This window comes from Thunnus thynnus, chromosome 24 (assembly GCF_963924715.1).
Source record: "Thunnus thynnus chromosome 24, fThuThy2.1, whole genome shotgun sequence".
NCBI lineage: Eukaryota > Metazoa > Chordata > Actinopteri > Scombriformes > Scombridae > Thunnus > Thunnus thynnus.
Window position 1 is genome coordinate 15,873,146 of NC_089540.1, and position 23,606 is coordinate 15,896,751.

General features: G+C 36.3%; 1 protein-coding gene and 1 long non-coding RNA gene across 2 annotated transcripts in view; one reads left to right on the forward strand and one right to left on the reverse strand.

Annotated features, from left to right (window-relative positions):
* Window positions 1-1,613, reverse strand: LOC137177255 (uncharacterized). The gene is made up of 3 exons (XR_010926035.1): window positions 1,351-1,613; window positions 1,211-1,272; window positions 1-409 (listed from the first exon to the last, which is right to left on the reverse strand). It is a non-coding gene; the product is annotated as an uncharacterized lncRNA (long non-coding RNA).
* Window positions 1-23,606, forward strand: part of LOC137177249 (uncharacterized) — a 185,633-nt gene that overhangs the window by 146,933 nt on the left and 15,094 nt on the right. The window lies entirely within an intron of this gene.

Consider the following 23,606-nt stretch of genomic DNA (forward strand, 5'->3'; position numbering starts at 1 on the left):
ATTTTTAAAAGAATGGAAAATAAAAAATAAAATAAAAAAATCAAATAAGACAATCAACAGAAATAGTCCGTTATGGAGGTGGAAAACCTCCAATGAAATGTTCTTTAGTTTACTGATTGTTCCTTTAATCCACGGTTACTCCTTATGATTAAAGAGCTCAAGAGTTCAGTTCAAAGTAGTTTTGTGTTGTATCTGTTCCAAGTGTCTAATAGTGTCACTACTATTACTACTCGGGTAGGATAATTAGTGTGTGTGTCTTATCTGTAACCCAATGAAAATGAGTATCACTTTAAATCAGATGTCCTCTGTGGGCAGTTCCTACGGTTGACCAACACCGTTTCTACAACCGTCCACAGAGTCACAGGCTGGACTCGCCATCTCTGATTCTATCTGGTCACAAAAAACCAACCTACACAGATACAGATAGTGCAGGATAATAAGTTATTTGGTTCTCTTTATGTGTCTAAGATGAGATTTCATTAAATTCTTCTCTCTCTCTCAGAATATCATACATCATATAACCAACAATTAAGGAAACACTTGTGCTTCAATGACCATATATTAACAACTGGTAATTTTAACATGAACAATTTACCATGAATTTCTTTAAAACAGACGTCTTTTTAACTTTAATAATAAATTATTTACAGTGAATTTTCTCTCTGTCACATCAACATTTGTATTCTTACAGTAACAGATTGCTTATTATGAATTTCTTACGTGAAAACAATTAGCATTTTAACATTTATCAAAATTATTTGCTGTATTGTCACATTTTTATGCACCATTTTAATGTACTGTTAATCATGAAAATGAACTAAATTATCCTTTATGATTCACTTGACATGTACATCTAGTAACCAAAATCAGTTAAATTACCATTTAATGGCATTACAAAACATTAAAGCACACAAATCCCATTAAAACATAAAGATTTTAATATTAGAAAACAGTGTAATGTTCCTTTAAAGATTTGACACGGTGTCGGTTGCTCCATTAGCCAGAGCTAGCGATTAGCAGCTAGCGATCTTTTCAGACTATAAATACAATGATACAGTTGAACCAAAGCATGTAATAAACACCAGACCACATTTTAACAATCAGCGGTTTGTTTTTATGAAAAGTATCTTGACTCAACAGGAAGTTTAATGCAGCTTCCCTCCACAGTGGCTAACACAACAACAGACTAGCAGACAACATGGCAACTCACCGGAGTTTCTCAACATTAATAACTGGACAGAAGTTGTTTCCCTCTCGTTCACAGTTGGACCTCTATTAAAAGATCAACTTATTAGCATTGTTACATGGACATTAATATGACTTTTATGACTATTTTGCGGTGTTTCATACCAGGAAATGCTCGTTTTTTGTTTGTTTACATGCTCACACACGTCTGCTGTGTTGGCAGTGCTGCTGCGGTAGAAAGAAGAGAGAGCACGTGTCTCCCTCAATATAACAGGCGCACTGTGTTTATGCGCCCAACAACATGTAATTACATCTCCAAATCACATATATGGGTTTCGTAGCCCTATAATCCATGTGGGATACAAAAATAATAGGTTTCAGTCTGGATTTAATGGGTTAAGGCTCCAACCATGAACCGCAGTATCTCTCAGATCAGACAATTTTCATGTCTCAATCTATTTTAGGGAAATATGCCAAGAATTTGTTTGTTTTTTAGTATAAAATCAGTGTCTTGATACACTTGACAAAAAAGAAAGACAATTAGAGAAAGATAAAATAATAACATACATTATATTAAACATACATGATACTATTCAGTTATAGGAGTGGCAAAAATTGGATTCAAGAGGTGAAGTGTCGACCATGAACCACAACGTCCCTGATTCATGTTTGATTATCTTCACTGATACTAATCAATAATCAATAAAAGCATAAAATGCCCAATAAGTTATCACTTAAAATGTGAATGGTTTAATCTTTGGAATAATGAGATAACCTGCATCCTGTGATGTGAGTGTTCGTGGGGGAATGTGAGGTCTGAGAAGTTTTGACAGGTCAGGAGGTAATAGGTAGCAGTTTGTAGTTTGACTTGAATGAAACTGTAAACCAGTGAATCAGAAGAATTGTAGCAGCTGCATTTTGGACTTGTTGGATCTTTTTAATAGTACAGAATACAAGACCTGAATGACCATGAATGAGAATTTCTGCATCTGACTGTGTTAGAAATGGGTGAACTTGGACGATGTGTCAGAGGTGGAAGAAAACTACTTTAGTAATGTTGCTGATGTGTCCCTCAAATCTAAGATAAATGAAATTACAGGACTTCTTTATCTCTTCTTGCACTGTGACAGATTATTCTTTTCTATTTAAAACCAGCAGATAAAAGAGCAGTTATGAATGTTACAAATGTATTATTAATACCCATGTTGCACAAGTTTGACATTCACAAAAGAAAATGTAACTTATAAAACCTAATTATGAAACAAAACATGATTAATGAAGAATTCCAGTGAGTTAACACACACTTATTCATCTTCTATACAGGAGCTGCTGAAAGGGACTTGCAAGGTAAGATAGAACATTTTAAGTATTAACATGACAATATTTTAATTAATATTCTGTTTTCATGCATCCAGTACTTTAAATTAATTAATATATAATCCTTTACAAGCAAAAACCAGTGTTTCAAATGCATTCAATGTACTTTTTTTTGAAATGCTGAATTTTAATTTTTTTTTAAAAATGTTGTTGATTTAGTAATGTGATGTTTTCCTAACAGACAAGTGAAGTTTTACAGTCATCAATCATACTGCTGTTAGTTTTAACAGATAAAATTAAAACATGTATTCTGACAAATAGATTTATTTGCAACTAAATACTGACAAAGACATATCTGACCAACATTTGTTTGAATAGCAGCAGTTAAAAAACTTCTAATATGGATTCACTATGTGATAGATACATCATGGTTGTGACATTTTATTTATTTCACAGAGTATCAAGAATGGAAGAGAAAGGGTAAGAACAACTTTTGTTTTCTTGAACCGTTATAACTGCAGTAAACTAGAAGTTTGACTGTCTGACAGATGTATTGTGGTTGTGACAATTCTTTTATCATTTAATACTGATCTCAACAATTTCTGAGGTCCATAAAACATCCACCCAGGACCTGGAAACTCTCAATCTATTTAATGGAAATATGACAATAATTAGTTTATTTTTTAGTGTCAAATTAAAAAAAAAGAAAGAAGACAATTACAGAAAGAGAAAATAATAACAACATACATTATATTAAACATACATGATACTATTCAGTTATAGGAGTGGCAAAAATTGGATTTAAGAGGTGAAGCGTCGAGCATGAACCACAACGTCCCTGATTCATGTTTGATTAGGGACCTTTATTGATTGTTGTTCTCCATCTCTCTTTCCCCCCGTCCCTCATTTTCTGTCATCTCTTCACTGATACTAATCAATAATCAATAAAAACAGAAAACATCCAAAAATGGATTATTCAAATAAAATGGATGTAATCTTTGGAATAATGAGATAACCTGCATCCTGTGATGTGAGTGTTCGTGGGGGAATGTGAGGTCTGAGAAGTTTTGACAGGTCAGGAGGTAATAGGTAGCAGTTTGTAGTTTGACTTGAATGAAACCGTAAACCAGTGAATCAGAAGAATTGTAGCAGCTGCATTTTGGACTTGTTGGATCTTTTTAATAGTACAGAATACAAGACCTGAATGACCATGAATGAGAATTTCTGCATCTGACTGTGTTAGAAATGGGTGAATTTGAACCATGTGTCAGAGGTGGAAGAAAACTACTTTAGTGATGTTGCTGATGTTTCCCTCAAATCTAAGATAAATGAAATTACAGGACTTCTTTATCTCTTCTGCTTAGTTGCAACATCAGTTCAATCAGGAGAGACTCAGTTTTTCATATAAGTGAATGTTATTTATTGAACATGTATGATAGATGAAAGTGACAGTCTTTGGCGATTAGACCCCATCGTGAATGTCATCATTTATGAAAGGGGGGAGGTGAAGGCGTGATTAGAATAGGATAACCCCCCGATGGAGTCTAGACACTGGTGGTGGTGATGAATAAAGGGAGCAGATCTTGATGGTGAAGGCAGCGGGCTCCTGGTGAACTCAGACCTGGTGCTGAAATATGAAGTGGAGAAGATGAGGTGGTGATCAGGAATGAAGAGGAGAGGAGCGAGCTGCTGGAACGCAGCCGTGGAGTTGGATGGAGTGGAGGAGGAGCGACGATCACGCTGAAATGACAACTGACAGCAACAGAGAAGGGAACAGATTTAAAGTTTGACAGCTGAGTTGGCAGTTAGACATCTTGGAGGAATCTGATTTGATGACTAGAGTAACGCCCCTAATCAGCTGATTGGACAGCGGGAGAAACAGGGAGAGAGAGAGGAGTTGGAATGAATGAATGGTTATAGATAGTATTCCTGCCTGAATTTACACTAAACTCCATTTCAATCAGAAGAGACTCACTTTTTTATATAAGTGAATGTTATTTATTCAACATGCATGATAGATTACAGTGAGAGTCTTTGGTGATTAGACCCCATCGTGAATATCAGCAGATATGAAAGGAGGGAGGTGAAGGATTGATTAGAAAAGGATAATCCCCCAAAGAAAGAGAACTGAGGACATACAAACCTACTCAAATATTTGATCCTTACCTTACCAGCAGGGAAGGATTCTAGTGAGATATGCAAAAGGGAAAATTAGACAGAATGCAGTGATAATAAACGTTCATGACAATGTAAACATTACACTTGAATGAATGGAAGATAAAAGAGTTGATAGAAGAGAGTGAGTTAGTGATCACTAGAAGAGTGGTGGGTGGCGTGAGGTATGGAGACCATGTTCTGATGCACATTTCATAAGGAGGGAAGAGAGAGGATAGCCTGAAAGCAGAGTGAAATGACCCATAGATATGACATAGCACTTTACCATGCACAAGATTTGTTGTATGAGAGGAAGAACTGCTAGCATGATCAGCAATGATAGCAATGAGCTGCGACACCCATAACTCAGGACACCACCACCAGTTATATGTATGACTTACCAGATTATGGCCTAAGAGATCTTTGATTTGTGAGAACAGTGCTGACGTCTGGACGATGAGGATGTGTAGGCAGAGGGTGACCGCCGACACAGTTGTAGCAGGGAGGCAGATGAAATACTTTGGATGGGGGTGGAAGTAACCACCACGACCTAAAAGAAAGCCCTGAATAACGCTAATTTAAATGAAAGACAGCGGCAGATGATAAGCTACGATGGAACTGTGTCGCTGCTGCTATTGGATAGATGTGACCAGCGGATGTGAGCAACTGATATCTCGATTGACGACCTTGGCAGGGCAACCAGGGAATAATGAGTTACAGATGCATGAGATGTGAATGCAGGATGATAACACACATGAGAAATAAAATAACAGCGTATGCATGCAAAGATAGTCTTCCTGACTGAACTTATCTAAAGCTCAATACATAGGACAACAAGTGAATGAAGTAAAGATAATGTTTATTCTACCAGATGATAGAGATAATTAAGTCTAAAAGTATTGCACTCAGACTCTACGGGAGATTTTGAGTTGAGGGAGTCGCCCTGAGCAGCAGCAATATAAATCCCCCCAAAATAAAGGGTGCAAGCCCCCACCACTAAAAGAATACACAGCCTGATGTTTTCCCCTAAATAATGCTTACTTACCAAGCAGGAATGAAACAAGCCTCATTTAGTTGTGAAGATGGCACGATCCGCTAGAGACGAAGCATAATATTGAGCTTGATACAGAAAATATGTTTTTGAACTAGAGAGATTAAAATCAACAGTGAACCGAACATAAACAGGCAGAGACAAACACCTCCTGTATTGACTAGGTTGGACTGACCTGAAAAGCTACAATATTGAGCTTTAAAATGTTAACATGAAACGTAGGACTGGAAAGGAGGCATAGTTTAATATATGAACAATACCTGATGTTTAAATTGCTTAGAGGCTGTAAAATATAAATTAAAGCATTTAACATCACTACTGTTGAGACAATCAGAGTGAGCAGACGTCGGGCCGTATGAAGAATGATGATATGAAGGTGCAGAGGAGCAAACCGTGATATGACTAGGCAGTTATTCAGATCATAGTTTGTGGCTCACAGGTAGCATGAGATGAGGAACTGACGTTACTGTGACGTCACCCACTGGTTTGGAATTACCGTTTTGAAGCCTCGAGTTTAGAGATTTGACTGTCACCATCTTGGAGTTGACAGTCGCCATGATTGATTTGTGGAGCCAGGAATGACCATATTTGGACGAGAGGGAGGAGCTGACCATAGCACTAGCTGCTAGCTTGGTTAGTATGGTGCATACAATCTATGGATAACAGCGATAAGCTAATGCTAATGCTAATTTCAACTGGCGAAAAAAGGCGTATAACCATTGAAATAAGATGTACTCACCAGAGAAACTCTTTGGAGGGTCTTTTATCACAACCAAACGCTGAACACAACGTTTTAGGGGATCAAATGTTACAATCGACCTTCATGAACTGAAACGCATTGTGAAATAGCAGCAGCTAAACCTACACTCCGTGAACTGGGGTTATGCCATGGTTACGTTACGTAATCAGCGTTGTCACTGGTGGCTACTTGTCAATCACAACGTAGCCACGCTCTAAAGCTCCTTTATCGTCCATTTACTCAAAATGAGACTAGGGCTGTACGATTAATCTAATTTTATTTTCGATTACGATTTTGGCTTCCAACGATTATGAAAACAAAATCATTGACATAAAACGATTATTGTTTATTATTGTCATCTCGTAATGATGCTCTCGTTTTGTCTTGTGTTGCAAACCTCTTTCCTTTACAGCGGTGCGCTTTCGCCCCTAAACGCCTCCGACGGGCGTTGAGCGTCTCCGTCCACAGACTAACCTGCTTCACCAGGCTGACTGACAGCTGAAATTTACTGAACCAAAATAGTTGGCATGTGGGATCCACGGGAAGAAATCAAGTGTTGGTACTTATCGATTCATTGGTTTTATTTCCTCGCCCACTGTAGCGAGTGAATCTGCCTGTAGTGAAACCGGGGCTAACCGGTTCTTCCTCCGCAGGCTCCACTTCACTCATCTGCCCGACAGACCTGCTGCTTCTTCGCACTTTAACATGAATGACAAACCGGGGCTCGGTGCTCCGGTTGGATCCAAACGGAGAGCCGGGACTAGCTGGGAGGCTAGCGGAGCATTAGCCGTAGCATGATCGGAGGGAAGCACAGCCAGTTAGCCTCCGCTAGCCTCCCAGCTAATGTTAGCTCCGGCTCTCTGTGTGGATCCAACCGGAGCACCGGGCTTTGGGTTGAAAGCTAGCATGGAAACAATACCTTCAAAAGTTACTACTGGTACACTTACAAGTTCCATATATGTGTTGTTGAACTGCTATTGATAAGTTCGTCTGCTGCATCACGTTGCCGTGTGCAGGACTCTATGTGCTCTGTATGCGTTGATTTATATCCTGAGTGCTGCATGCCCTTTCTTCCTCCTGATTAAAAAATTAAGCAGAGATGCAATAGAGAGCGCAGGCACCACACAACAGTATAAGATGCCTGAAGGGCATGTTAGGAAGTTCTGGTTTCCCTGCTATGACTATGTGCTGGACTTGTTCACGCAGAACCCGCTGCAGGTGATCGATCAGAATCACGCAGATGTCTTGAATTTGTATGGATTTATTGTCACCATCACAACCACAATCCTTGTACAACAGTCTGATGACTCAGTGGTTCTGTGTAAATTAACAGAATAAGTCAGAATAAACATGTCAGATATCCACATGAAAGTATAACAGGCTGATGTAGACATGGTAAACTATATTACTTTCTGAATGTATAAATTTCCACTATACAAGACAATACAACTGGCAAACAGCTGGTAAATAATGTGGCCATGTATTAAACAAGCATAGCTGAGGCTGAAGCAGCATATTCCCTCTAATAGTGAGTTAATGTCCATCAGCAGTGCAACACCGTCATCTGTTGGCCAGTAGTAGACATGCATGACATCAATCCGGGGGCTGAACGAGCTGCTAAACTGCACGGGTTGTGCGCGCCCGTTAATTAACGAGCGGACCTACAAGTAGCCGTTCAGTCCGCTATTCTATCGGTAATATAGTAAATATTACACAACAAAACCCAAACACAAAGGCCTAACCGTATGCTTGAGGCATAATGCCTATTAACATCTTGTAAATGTGGGTAATAGTAGCTGCTAATATGAGGCTACACAGTCGGCAGAATACAAGAATATGAGGCGTCTGATGCGAGGCAGATTTCAGATTACCATCCTGAGGAAAACTGCGGGTCAACCTAGCTCAGTTCTGATGAGCCCCAAAGTCCATGTCACGTGATGCAGAGTTCAGGTGGGGGGAGAGAGGGGGCATTATGTAGTGAGAGTGTTACTGCTAAATAGGGCCTTTTGGACAGAGCAAATACATAATGCAATGCGTACGTGACCCGATGCGTATGTACTGACCAACATGCTGAAATACATAACAGACATGCATTAACTTACTGTTGAGCGAGAGAAAAGCCTGTATGACTGAATGAGTTGAACATGGTGTGTTCGCTTATTGTTTGAAATTCACCTCCTGATTCGCGTGCTGAAATGCCTTTACGATGATACGTCCACTTGATATAGGTCTACATAACCTACTGAATACGCTTATAGCAACGTTGCATGTTTAAAAGAGGAAAGAAATAAGGTAGTAGCATTATGAATGTTAGACTTCTGTAGTTTACGAGTGTACCTAAAGCCCCCATACACTGACCAGGTGAAGGAGAGCCAGAGTAGGGGTGGTCTGGTTGATATTTGACTGAAGTAGAGAGGTTGACTGAGAAACTCTGAAATGGAGCCGGACTCCGCTGGAGCAACTTTGCCGGTCGCTTGCTTTGCGGGGTTCGGAGTGCCGTCTTGAGGAGTTGCAGAGGGCAAGCGAGCGGCTTTGAAGCCGCCGCTTGCGTGAGTAACAGAGTGACCTATTGACCTAGTGACCGATACAACGACCTGCGTGACGACGGAAGCATACAGCAGCATGACCACTGAGTCGCGATGATTGCGCTGAAATGACAACTGACAGCAACAGAAAAGGGAAGTTAGAGATCGTGGAGGAATCTGATTTCATGACTAGAGTAACGCCCCTAATCAGCTGATGTGAAAGCGGGAGAAACAGGGGAGCAAGAGGAGTGGGAATGAATAAATGGTTAAAAAGAGTCTTCCTGCCTGAGTTTACGCTAAACTCCATAAGACAATTTCTTAATCAGAGCTGAAAATGTAAAGTAGAGGTTCATTGATAAACACACTGAAAGGCACCAGAGACAGTCTGCCTTTCTGTGTCTGTATGTCTGAAGTCTTTGAAGCCATAAAAAAGTCTTGAAGGTTCGATATTTTAAAGGTCAAAACCAGGCGAGTCTTCAGCTGTACTGCAGAGACTGTGTGTTGTCACTAAACTAAAACGTATGACTCATTACATTTTCTTTGGCTGATTCTTCCTCACCTCTGAGAACATTGTCAGAGTATTAGGAAAACCCATCTCTCATGACTCTACACATATTGTCCACTCTGTTAATACTATTAATATTGTTCTATTTGTTAATGAGAAGCTGTGTTTGTAAAGGCCACCTTCAACATCTGTAATTAATTCAGGTATTTAATCTCTGCAACTTTCTCAACTAAACAAAACCACCAGATAAAAGAGCAGTTATGAATGTTACAAATGTATTATTAATACCCATGTTGCACAAGTTTGACATTCACAAAAGAAAATGTAATTTATAAAACCTAATTATGAAACAAAACATGATTAATGAAGAATTCCAGTGAGTTAACACACATTTATTCATCTTCAATACAGGAGAAGCTGATGAAACAAGATGGCAAGGTAAGATAGAACATTTTCTGGAATAGCAGCAGTTAAAAAACTTCTAATATGGATTCACTGTGTGATAGATGCATCATGGTTGTGACAATTCTTTATTTATTTCACAGAGTATCTAGAAAGGTTGGATACAGGTAAGGGCAACTAATTTTTTTTCTTGAACTGTTATAACTGCAGTAAACTAGAAGTTTGACTGTCTGACAGATGTATTGTGGTTGTGACAATTCTTTTATCATTTAATACTGATCTCAACAATTTCTGAGGTCCATAAAACATCCACCCAGGACCTGGAAACTCTCAATATATGTAATGGAAATATGACAATAATTAGTTTATTTTTCGTGTCAAATCACAAAAAAAGAAAGAAGACAATAACAGAAAGAGAAAATAATAACAACATACATTGTATTAAACATACATGATACTATTCAGTTATAGGAGTGGCAAAAACTGGATTTAAGAGGTGAAGCGTCGACCATGAACCACAACGTCCCTGATTCATGTTTGATTAGGGACCTTTATTGATTGTTGTTCTCCATCTCTCTCTAAATGTAAATGAAATTACAGGACTTCTTTATCTCTTCTGCTTAGTGGCAACATCAGAAGACAACTTCCTGATCAGAGCTGAAAATGTAAAGTAGAGGTTCATTGATAAACACACTGAAAGGCACCAGAGACAGTCTGCCTTTCTGTATCTTTTTTTTTTAAATTAGTTTATTTGTTAGGGGCGATGCAAAAAAACATTGTAACAGGCTAAAGTAACATGAAACAGATGTTTTGCATATAGCATTTCTAGCCAATGCTAATTTGCAATCCCTGTCCCTGGTTAGGCTTTTTTGTTAAAAATAGTCATAACATATCATAACCAGAAATACATTAATTAAATAAAGCTCATAATAAATAGTGACATTCTCAATAACAACAGTATTTACATCACATAACAATCAATTTACATGTTTTGCATATGTGTGTACGTGTGTATGTTCCCTAATTCATGGCAATGATGTATTTATGTGCATAATATTTATAGGTGTGTGTATCCGTGTACATACATGCATAATCTATATCAGTGTGCGAGTATTTTTATCTGCATGTATCTGTTCCTCTGTTTGTACATGTCCATGGAAATGTGTACATGCACATGTGTATGATCATAGATCAATGATAGCAGATTTGGTTTTGTTTCAGCCAATGTTTCACCTTTTCATTAAATGTTTTCAGATCAGTTTGTATTTTTATTTCTGTTGGTAGGGCATTCCAAAGATTTATCTCTTTTATTGAAAAAGATGACTGACTGAAAGTAGTTTTGCTCTGTGCCACCCTGCAGTTTCCATTTGCTGATCCCCTTGTGGTTATTTTATTAGTGTTTATTTTTGTTACATATGGACAAAGTACAGCTGGGGCAAGATTATTCACACATTTAAAAATCAATTTGATAAAAGGAAACTTGATGAAGCTGTGATAACTAAGCAACTTGTACTTTTCCAGAATTATAAAGTGGTGCCATTTCATTTGTTTTTGATCCATTACTTTCAGTGCTGGTTTGTATAGTGATGTAACGGGTTCAACAGTTGACTGTGAATTCTGGCTCCATACAGTAACACAATAAGATAAATGTGAAAATATCATGACATGCATAAACAGTTGAGCTGCCTTAAAGGGTATGTAATGTTTGTGATCTGTATGTCTGAAGTCTTTGAAGCCATAAAAAAGCCTTGAAGGTTCGATATTTCAAAGGTCAAGACCAGGCGAGTCTTCAGCTGTACTGCAGAGACTGTGTGTTGTCACTAAACTAAAACGTATGACTCATTACATTTTCTTTGGCTGATGCTTCCTCACCTCTGACAACATTGTCAGAGTATTAGGAAAACCCATCTCTCATGACTCTACACATATTGTCCACTCTGTTAATACTATTAATATTGTTATATTTGTTAATGAGAACCTGTGTTTGTAAAGGCCACCTTCAACATCTGTAATTAATTCAGGTATTTAATCTCTACAACTTTCTCAACTAAACAAAACCACCAGATAAAAGAGCAGTTATGAATGTTACAAATGTATTATTAATACCCATGTTGCACAAGTTTGACATTCACAAAAGAAAATGTAACTTATAAAACCTAAGTATGAAACAAAACATGATTAATGAAGAATTGCAGTGAGTTAACACACACTTATTCATCTTCAATACAGGAGAAGCTGCCGAAAGGAGATGGCAAGGTAAGATAGAACATTTTCACATTGGTCACCTATTAGTCTTTAATAATTTTAGAGTATTTAACATGACAATATTTTAAATAATGTTCTGTTTTCATGCATCCAGCACTTAAAAGTAATTAATATCCAAACTTTTACAAGCAAAAACAAAACTAGTGTTTCAAATGCATTCAATTTACTTTTTTTAATTGCTGAATTTTAAAAATCAATCAAATAAAAAAGTCTCAAATTGGACACATTGTTAGTTGTTGTTGATTTAGTAATGTGATGTTTTCCTAACAGACAAATGAAGTTTTACATTCATCAATCATACTGCTGTTAGTTTTAACAGATAAAATTAAAACATGTATTCTGACAAATAGATTTATTTGCAACTAAATACTGACAAAGACATATCTGACCAACATTTGTTTGAATAGCAGCAGTTAAAAAACTTCTAATATGGATTCACTGTGTGATAGATGCATCATGGTTGTAACAATTCTTTATTTATTTCACAGAGTATCTTCAATGGAAGAGAAAGGGTAAGAACAACTTTTTTTTTTTTCTTGAACTGTTATAACTGCAGTAAACTAGAAGTTTCACTGTCTGACAGATGTATTGTGGTTGTGACAATTCTTTTGTCATTTAATACTGATCTCAACAATTTCTGAGGTCCATAAAACATCCACCCAGGACCTGGAAACTCTCAATATATGTAATGGAAATATGACAATAATTAGTTTATTTTTTAGTGTCAAACCACAAAAAAAGAAAGAAGACAATTACAGAAAGAGAAAATAATAACAACATACATTATATTAAACATACAAGATACTATTCAGTTATAGGAGTGGCAAAAATTGGATTTAAGAGGTGAAGCGTCGACCATGAACCACAACGTCCCTGGTTCATGTTTGATTAGGGACCTTTATTGATTGTTGTTCTCCATCTCTCTCTGAATGTAAATGAAATTACAGGACTTCTTTATCTCTTCTGCTTAGTGGCAACATCAGAAGACAACTTCCTAATCAGAGCTGAAAATGTAAAGTAGAGGTTCATTGATAAACACACTGAAAGGCACCAGAGACAGTCTGCCTTTCTGTATCTGTATGTCTGAAGTCTTTGAAGCCATAAAAAAGCCTTGAAGGTTCGATATTTAAAAGATCAAGACCAGGCGAGTCTTCAGCTGTACTGCAGAGACTGTGTGTTGTCACTAAACTAAAACGTATGACTCATTACATTTTCTTTGGCTGATTCTTCCTCACCTCTGAGAACATTGTCAGAGTATTAGGAAAACCCATCTCTCATGACTCTACACATATTGTCTACTCTGTTAATACTATTAATATTGTTATATTTGTTAATGAGAAGCTGTGTTTGTAAAGGCCACCTTCAACATCTGTAATTAATTCAGGTATTTAATCTCTACAACTTTCTCAACTAAACAAAACCACCAGATAAAAGAGCAGTTATGAATGTTACAAATGTATTATTAATACCCATGTTGCACAAGTTTGACATTCACAAAAGAAAATGTAACTTATAAAACCTAATTATGAAACAAAACATGATTAATGAAGAATTGCAGTGAGTTAACACACACTTATTCATCTTCAATACAGGAGAAGCTGCTGAAAGGAAATGGCAAGGTAAGATAGAACATTTTCACATTGGTCACCTATTTGTCTTTAATAATTTTAGAGTATTTAACATGACAATATTTTAAATAATGTTCTGTTTTCATGCATCCAGCACTTTAAAAGTAATTAATATCCAAACTTTTACAAGCAAAAACAAAACCAGTGTTTCAAATGCATTCAATGTACTTTTTTTTAATTTGCTGAATTTTAAAAATCAATTAAATAAAAAGTCTCAAATTGGACACATTGTTAGTTGTTGTTGATTTAGTAATGTGATGTTTTCCTAACAGACAAATGAAGTTTTACAGTCATCAATCTTACTGCTGTTAGTTTTAACAGATAAAATGAAAACATGTATTCTGACAAATAGATTTATTTGCAACTAAATACTGACAAAGACATATCTGACCAACATTTGTTTGAATAGCAGCAGTTAAAAAACTTCTAATATGGATTCACTGTGTGATAGATGCATCATGGTTGTGACAATTCTTTATTCATTTCACAGAGTATCTTGAATGGAGGAGAAAGGGTAAGAACAACTTTTTTCTTGAACCGTTATAACTGCAGTAAACTAGAAGTTTCACTGTCTGACAGATGTATTGTGGTTGTGACAATTCTTTTGTCATTTCACAGAGTTCCTAAAAAGGTTGGATACAGGTAAGAACAAGGAATTGTTTTTTTTGAACTGTTATAACTGCAGTAAACTAGAAGTTTCACTGTCTGACAGATGTATTGTGGTTGTGACAATTCTTTTATCATTTAATATTGATCTCAACAATTTCTGAGGTCCATAAAACATCCACCCAGGACCTGGAAACTCTCAATGTATTTAATGGAAATATGACAATATTAAGAATAATAAGTTTATTTTTTGAGTTAAATCACAAAAAAACAAAGAAGACAATTACAGAAAGAGAAAATAATAACAACATACTTTATATTAAACATACATGATACTATTCAGTTATAGGAGTGGCAAAAATTGGATTTAAGAGGTGAAGCGTCGACCATGAACCACAATGTCCCTGATTCATGTTTGACTAGGGACCTTTATTGATTGTTGTTCTCCATCTCTCTCTAAATGTAAATGAAATTACAGGACTTCTTTATCTCTTCTGCTTAGTGGCAACATGATTAATGAAAAATTCTAGTAATTTAACACACACTTATTTATCTTCAATACAGGAGAAGTTATTGAACGGGCCTGGCAAGGTAAGATAGAACATTTTACATTGGTCACCTATTTTCTTTTATTTATCATTATTGATATATTATTATTATTTAACATGACAATATTTTAAATACTGTTCTGTTTTCATGCATCCAGCACGTAATTAATATCTAAACTTTTATAAAATCAGTGTTTCAAATGCATTCAGTGTTTTTTTTTTTTTAAATTGCTGAACTTTTAAAAATCAATTAAATAAAAAAAGTCTCAAATTGGACACATTGTTAGTTGTTGTTGATTTAGTAATGTGATGTTTTCCTAACAGACAAATTTATGGAGAGCCCTTACCCAAACCGTGCACCACCTATCCAGTCATCCTGCGCTGCCGCCGAGTGGACAGCGCGCGTGACTCTGTTGCAATGTTAATTTGACAGTGTGCGCCACCCAGCTGATAGCGCGCGATGTCCAACTTGACAGCACGCAATGAAAATTCGACAGCGCGAGATGTCCAACTCAACAGCATGCGCTACCCAGCTGATAGCGCCGATTAGACCAGTTCAATTACCTCTCTTAAATCAAAAGTAAGAAGAAACTTTGGAAATAAGCAAAGATCTAAGGTGGGGAAATTTGTATTATTAATATTAATGTGTGCCCTCCAGTCTGTTGGTCAGTTGTATCATCATGGATAATCCCAGAACCTGAAGTCGATCTATGCTCACTGAATAATAACAAAAGATAGAAATCAGGAGAAATAGTCAAGGACGTTAAGTCTCATCTGCAATAAGGATGGAGTTCATATTTACAGAATAAAGATATATGAAGTTACTTTGGAGTAATCATTCCTGAATTAAGAATTAAAAACAGACGTATCAGATGTCAGTATTCACAGCAGAGATGTTGACAATATTAATGTGCACTTTGGTGAATAGAGGACAATAAACCAGAGAACTCAGTCATATGCAGTGATTCAGCCACAGCTTTAACTACAATAAGAGAAATCAAATCCAAGTCCAGACCTGATATATTAGCCGATATTTATCAAACAATATACAAGAAAAAAATACTGTAACAGAACATAGGCTATAGTTTGTCATTTCAATGTAGACACACGTGGGGTCGCTATTCTGTCTGGTTCGTGGAGGAAGCCCTGCATTGTCTGGTAGAAGAGCGACGAGGAAGACAAGTCAAGTGACGTAATTTCTGTTCTATAAAGTACATTGATGTAGTGATCTATGTAGAAAACTTCAGGTGGTTAACAGTTCAGATGCTGCACTGGACTAAAATGGGGAAACTGATGAGGAAGTCTCAGTACAGGCAGAACATTCCACTTTGTAATTTTATCAACAAGCACAAACTAAATTTAAAATACTTTCTGCAAATGTGCCGCAATAACAGATTAATGCTTGAAGTATAAAAATGTATTTCAATTAAACACTCTCCAAGCAAAATCGGTATGGAAAATAACGTTAAATGTGGTTAGAGCATCTGTAGGCTCTCAATCTGCAAATGAATGTGGGCGGTTCTGCTTTATACTGTATGAAACGCTTCTCTCTTGCAGTTCATTTAATCCCTGCAGCCTCTGAAGGCAGCAGGGCTGATATGTTGATAAATCTGCAACCTCTGAAATGCTGCGCCAGAGTGCACGGCCGTTCACTGTGTTTACCATTATTAAATCGCTTGAAAACGACACCTGAGGCCAGGTGCATGAAGATGCATACTCACAAAAAAACATGCATATGCCGTTTACTGCACATGAAATGGTATTTATAAAAGTGAGAGTGTGCACATCTCACACATCCTTCAGACCAGGCATACACACGTTTTTCTAAAACGATCTGACGGTGATGTGATGAGGTGGAGATGAAATATGAGGCGAAAGATGGAATATTTTAGTAAAACATTGTTCATGTTGATAATCAGCTGCACTGATTGTGTGATTATTTTTTGCATTCACACAGAGATCTGCAAAATGTCAATCAAAGGCGCTTTTATTAAGGTAGCATAGATTAATTACTTATGATTAATTTTATCATTCTCTTAATTTACACAGGAGTCAACATTTTATTTAACTGTTAATTTTCTTTTTATTTTATCCTTAATTGTGATAAACCTTGTAAAGTCAGTTTAGATATGAGCGCTGCAAACTATGACTACATTTCTGAAATATCACTGCATATGCCGTTTACTGCACATGAAATGGTATTTATAAAAGTGAGAGTGTGCACATCTCACACATCCTTCAGACCAGGCATACACACGTTTTTCTAAAACGATCTGACGGTGATGTGATGAGGTGGAGATGAAATATGAGGCGAAAGATGGAATATTTTAGTAAAACATTGTTCATGTTGATAATCAGCTGCACTGATTGTGTGATTATTTTTTGCATTCACACAGAGATCTGCAAAATGTCAATCAAAGGCGCTTTTATTAAGGTAGCATAGATTAATTACTTATGATTAATTTTATCATTCTCTTAATTTACACAGGAGTCAACATTTTATTTAACTGTTAATTTTCTTTTTATTTTATCCTTAATTGTGATAAACCTTGTAAAGTCAGTTTAGATATGAGCGCTGCAAACTATGACTACATTTCTGAAATATCACTGCTGACGATGGTTTACGGTCCATGTGATAAATTAACGATATGGACGCTATAAAGAGCCACACAGCCATGCGTACTGGTAGCTGTTCTGTTGTTGGAGAACCTCGCTGGTGCAACACAATTGATGTAAAAACACTTTTTATTTCCAGCTAGTTTCATTGACAGCTGTACAGACTGGTGGAGCAGGCATCCTGGTGACAGAAAATAGCTGGTTCAAGGCGTGTTTTCACCCATCTATGGCTCATTGTGGGAGTGGAAATGAGGCTTGTGCACACGTGTCCAGTTTCACAATGACTGAGATGTATAAAACACAACCATGCGTATGCACGGCTTTATATATCTGACTAAAAGAATGTGCATGCATATTTCTGGCTTTGTGCGTACGCACAGTTTAGAGTTTTATACATCTGGCCCCAGGCTTCTGCAGAATAACCACACACACCTCTACACACATCAGACGGGTCGGTTATAACTTAATATACTACCTTTTTATGAATGACACGTTGGGTTAGCACGACTCATCACCCTCTTTTCCAACTTTCTTTTCAGCAAAAGTATCGTCTTATGTTTTATTCCTCAGACATGTTGCAGTGCAAACGCCGTTGTGTAAAATTAATTACTACACTATGTGACCATTTACGAGATCAGCCTAAATTAGAGTTATACCAAAAGGCTATGGGAGGACTTGAGAGGATTTATTATAATACAATTTTTTCTCTTCTACCAGACAATGCAGGGCTTCTTCCAAGAACCAGACAGAATAGCGACCCCACGTGTGTCTACATTGAAATGACAAACTATAGCCTATGTTCTGTTACAGTATTTTTTTCTTGTATGTTGTTTGATAAATCTCTGCCAGTATATCAGGTCTGGACTTGGATTTGATTTCTCTTATTGTAGTTAAAGCTGCACCTGAATCACTGCATATGACTGAGTTCTCTGGTTTATTGTCCTCTATTCACCAGAGTGCACATTAATATTGTCAACATCTCTGCTGTGAATACTGACATCTGATATGTCCCTTTTTAATTCTTAATTGAAGGAATGGTTACTCCAAATGCCACTTTCCCGCTCTCTGGATCCGTTGATCCATCTGTTCTTTGTAAATATGAACTCCATCCTTATTGCAGATGAGACTTAACGTCCTTGACTATTTCTCCTGATTTCTATCTTTTGTTATTATTCAGTGAGCATAGATCGACTTCAGGTTCTGGGATTATCCATGATGATACAACTGACCAACAGACTGGAGGGCACACATTAATATTAATAATACAAATTTCCCCGCCTTAGATCTTTGCTTATTTCCAAAGTTTCTTCTTACTTTTGATTTAAGAGAGGCGAGGTAGCGCATGCTGTTGAGTTGGACATCACGCGCTGTCGAATTAACATCGCGCGCTGTCCACTGGGCGGCGGCGCAGGATCACTGGATAGGTGGTGCATGGTTTCGATACTGGGTGTCTGGTTACTGGATAGGTGGTGCACGGTTTGGGTAGGGTTTTGAATGAAAGGACTCTCCATACAAATGAAGTTTTACAGTCATCAATCATACTGCTGTTAGTTTTAACAGTTAAAATTAAAACATGAATTCTGACAAATGGATTTAATTGCAACTAAATACTGACAAAGACATATCTGACCAACATCTTGTTTGAATAGCAGCAGTTAAAAAACTTCTAATATGGATTCACTGTATGATAGATGCATCATGGTTGTGACAATTCTTTATTTATTTCACAGAGATAGATAAAAGGTGGGATATGGGTAAGAGCAACTATTTTTGTTTTCTTGAACCGTTATAACTGCAGTAAACTAGAAGTTTGACTGTCTGACAGATGTATTGTGCTTGTGACAATTCTTTTATCATTTAATACTGATCTCAACAATTTCTGAGGTCCATAAAACATCCACCCAGGACCTGGAAACTCTCAATCTATTTAATGGAAATATGACAATTAGTTTATTTTTAGTGTCAAATCACAGAAAAGGAAAGAAGACAATTACAGACAGAGAAAATAATAACAACATACATTATATTAAACATACATGATACTATTCAGTTATAGGAGTGGCAAAAATTGGATTTAAGAGGTGAAGCGTCGACCATGAACCACAATGTCCCTGATTCATGTTTGATTAGGGACCTTTATTGATTGTTGTTCTCCATCTCTCTCTAAATGTAAATGAAATTACAGGACTTCTTTATCTCTTCTGCTTAGTGGCAACATCAGAAGACAACTTCCTAATCAGAGCTGAAAATGTAAAGTAGAGGTTCATTGATAAACACAATGAAAAGCACCAGAGACAGTCTGCCTTTCTGTATCTGTATGTCTGAAGTCTTTGAAGCCATAAAAAAGTCTTGAAGGTTCGATATTTAAAAGGTCAAGACCAGGCGAGTCTTCAGCTGTACTGCAGAGACTGTGTGTTGTCACTAAACTAAAACGTATGACTCATTACATTTTCTTTGGCTGATTCTTCCTCACCTCTGACAACATTGTCAGAGTATTAGGAAAACCCATCTCTCATGACTCTACACATATTGCGGACTCTGTTAATACTATTAATATTGTTATATTTGTTAATGAGAACCTGTGTTTGTAAAGGCCACCTTCAACATCTGTAATTAATTCAGGTATTTAATCTCTACAACTTTCTCAACTAAACAAAACCACCAGATAAAAGAGCAGTTATGAATGTTACAAATGTATTATTAATACCCATGTTGCACAAGTTTGACATTCACAAAAGAAAATGTAACTTATAAAACCTAAGTATGAAACAAAACATGATTAATGAAGAATTCCAGTGAGTTAACACACACTTATTCATCTTCTATACAGGAGAAGCTGCTGAAAGGGCATGGCAAGGTAAGATAGAACATTTTCACATTGGTCACCTATTTGTCTTTAATAATTTTAGAGTATTTAACATGACAATATTTTAAATAATGTTCTGTTTTCATGCATCTAGCACTTAAAAGTAATTAATATTTAAACTTTTACAAGCAAAAACCAGTGTTTCAAATGCATTCAATGTACTTTTTTTTAATTGCTGAATTTTAAAAATCAATTAAATCAAAAAGTCTCAAATTGGACACATTGTTAGTTGTTGTTGATTTAGTAATGTGATGTTTTCCTAACAGACAAATGAAGTTTTACAGTCATCAATCATACTGCTGTTAGTTTTAACAGATAAAATGAAAACATGTATTCTGACAAATAGATTTATTTGCAACTAAATACTGACAAAGACATATCTGACCAACATTTGTTTGAATAGCAGCAGTTAAAAAACTTCTAATATGGATTCACTATGTGATAGATGCATCATGGTTGTGACAATTCTTTATTCATTTCACAGAGTTCATAAAGAAGAGGAGAAAGGGTAAGAACAAGTAATTCCTTTTTCTTGAACTGTTATAACTGCAGTAAACTAGAAGTTTGACTGTCTGACAGATGTATTGTGGTTGTGACAATTCTTTTATCATTTAATACTGATCTCAACAATTTCTGAGGTCCATAAAACATCCACCCAGGACCTGGAAACTCTCAATCTATTTAATGGAAATATGACAATAATTAGTTTATTTTTCGTGTCAAATCACAACAAAGAAAGAAGACGATTACAGAAAGAGAAAATAATAACAACATACATTATATTAAACATACATGATACTATTCAGTTATAGGAGTGGCAAAAATTGGATTTAAGAGGTGAAGCGTCGACCATGAACCACAACGTCCCTGATTCATGTTTGATTAGGGACCTTTATTGATTGTTGTTCTCCATCTCTCTCTAAATGTAAATGAAATTACAGGACTTCTTTATCTCTTGTGCTTAGTGGCAACATCAGAAGACAACTTCCTAATCAGAGCTGAAAATGTAAAGTAGAGGTTCATTGATAAACACACTGAAAGGCACCAGAGACAGTCTGCCTTTCTGTATCTGTATGTCTGAAGTCTTTGAAGCCATAAAAAAGTCTTGAAGGTTCGATATTTAAAAGGTCAAGACCAGGCGAGTCTTCAGCTGTACTGCAGAGACTGTGTGTTGTCACTAAACTAAAACGTATGACTCATTACATTTTCTTTGGCTGATTCTTCCTCACCTCTGACAACATTGTCAGAGTATTAGGAAAACCCATCTCTCATGACTCTACACATATTGTGGACTCTGTTAATACTATTAATATTGTTATATTTGTTAATGAGAACCTGTGTTTGTAAAGGCCACCTTCAACATCTGTAATTAATTCAGGTATTTAATCTCTACAACTTTCTCAACTAAACAAAACCACCAGATAAAAGAGCAGTTATGAATGTTACAAATGTATTATTAATACCCATGTTGCACAAGTTTGACATTCACAAAAGAAAATGTAACTTATAAAACCTAAATATGAAACAAAACATGATTAATGAAGAATTGCAGTGAGTTAACACACACTTATTCATCTTCTATACAGGAGAAGCTGCTGAAAGGACATGGCAAGGTAAGATAGAACATTTTCTCATTGGTCACCTATTTGTCTTTAATAATTTTAGAATATTTAACATGGCAATATTTAAAATAATGTTCTGTTTTCATGCATCCAGCACTTAAAAGTAATTAATATCTAAACTTTTACAAGCGAAAACCAGTGTTTCAAATGCATTCAATGTACTTTTTTAAAATTTACTTGGCCGTGAATTTTAAAAATCAATGAAAAAAAAAATCTCAAATTGGACACATTGTTAGTTGTTGTTGATTTAGTAATGTGATGTTCTCCTAACAGACAAATGAAGTTTTACAGTCATCAATGATACTGCTGTTAGTTTTAACAGATAAAATTAAAACATGTAGTCTGACAAATAGATTTATTTGCAACTAAATACTGACAAAGACATATCTGGCCAACATTTGTTTGAATAGCAGCAAAAAGCTTCTAATATGGATTCACTGTGTGATAGATGCATCATGGTTGTGACAATTCTTAATTTATTTCACAGAGCATCTAGAAAGGAGGAGAGAGGGTAAGAACAACTAATTTTTTTCTTGAACTGTTATAACTGCAGTAAACTAGAAGTTTCACTGTCTGACAGATGTATTGTGGTTGTGACAATTCTTTTGTCATTTAATACTGATCTCAACAATTTCTGAGGTCCATAAAACATCCACCCAGGACCTGGAAACACTCAATATATTTAATGGAAAAATGACAATAATTAGTTTATTTTAGTGTCAAATCACAAAAAAAGAAAGAAGACAATTACAGAAAGAGAAAATAATGACAACATACATTATATTAAACATACATGATGCTATTCAACTAAAGGAGTGGCAAAAATTGGATTTAAGAAGCTAAGCGTCGACCATGACCCACAACATCCCTGGTTCATATTTGATTCGGGACCTTTATTAGGGCCTGAGCACTGACAAGCGCGAAGCCCTCTTGTTGATTGTTGTTCTCCATCTCTCTCTCCCCCCGTCCCTCATTTTCTGTCATCTCCTCATTGATACTAATCAATAAAATCATAGAACACCAAAAGTGTATTACTCAAATAAAATCTGAATGGTTCTTTGGAATAATGAGATAACCTACATCCTGTGATGTGAGTGTACGTGGGGGAATGTGAGGTTTGAGAAGTTTTGACAGGTCAAGAGGTAATAGGTAGCAGTTTGTAGTTTGACTTGAATGAAACTGTGAAACGAGTCGGTGTTACGTGTTCCAAATCTTTGGTTATCAGAAGAATTGTAGCAGCTGCATTTTGGACTTATTGTATTTTTTTTAATAGTACAGAATACAAGACCTGAATGACCATGAATGAGAATTTCTGTATCTGACTGTGTTAGAAATGGGTGAACTTGGACGATGTGTCAGAGGTGGAAGAAAACTACTTTAGTGATGTTGCTGATGTGTCCCTTGAATCTAAGATAAATGAAATTACAGGACTTCTTTATCTCTTCTTGCACTGTGACAGATTATTATTTTCTATTTATAAAGCAGAGCAGGGGAATGACAGACATATTTTTACACATACATAGCAGTTCCACAGTCAAATTATAAGTCGGGGACAATATAACAAGATAGATCATGTA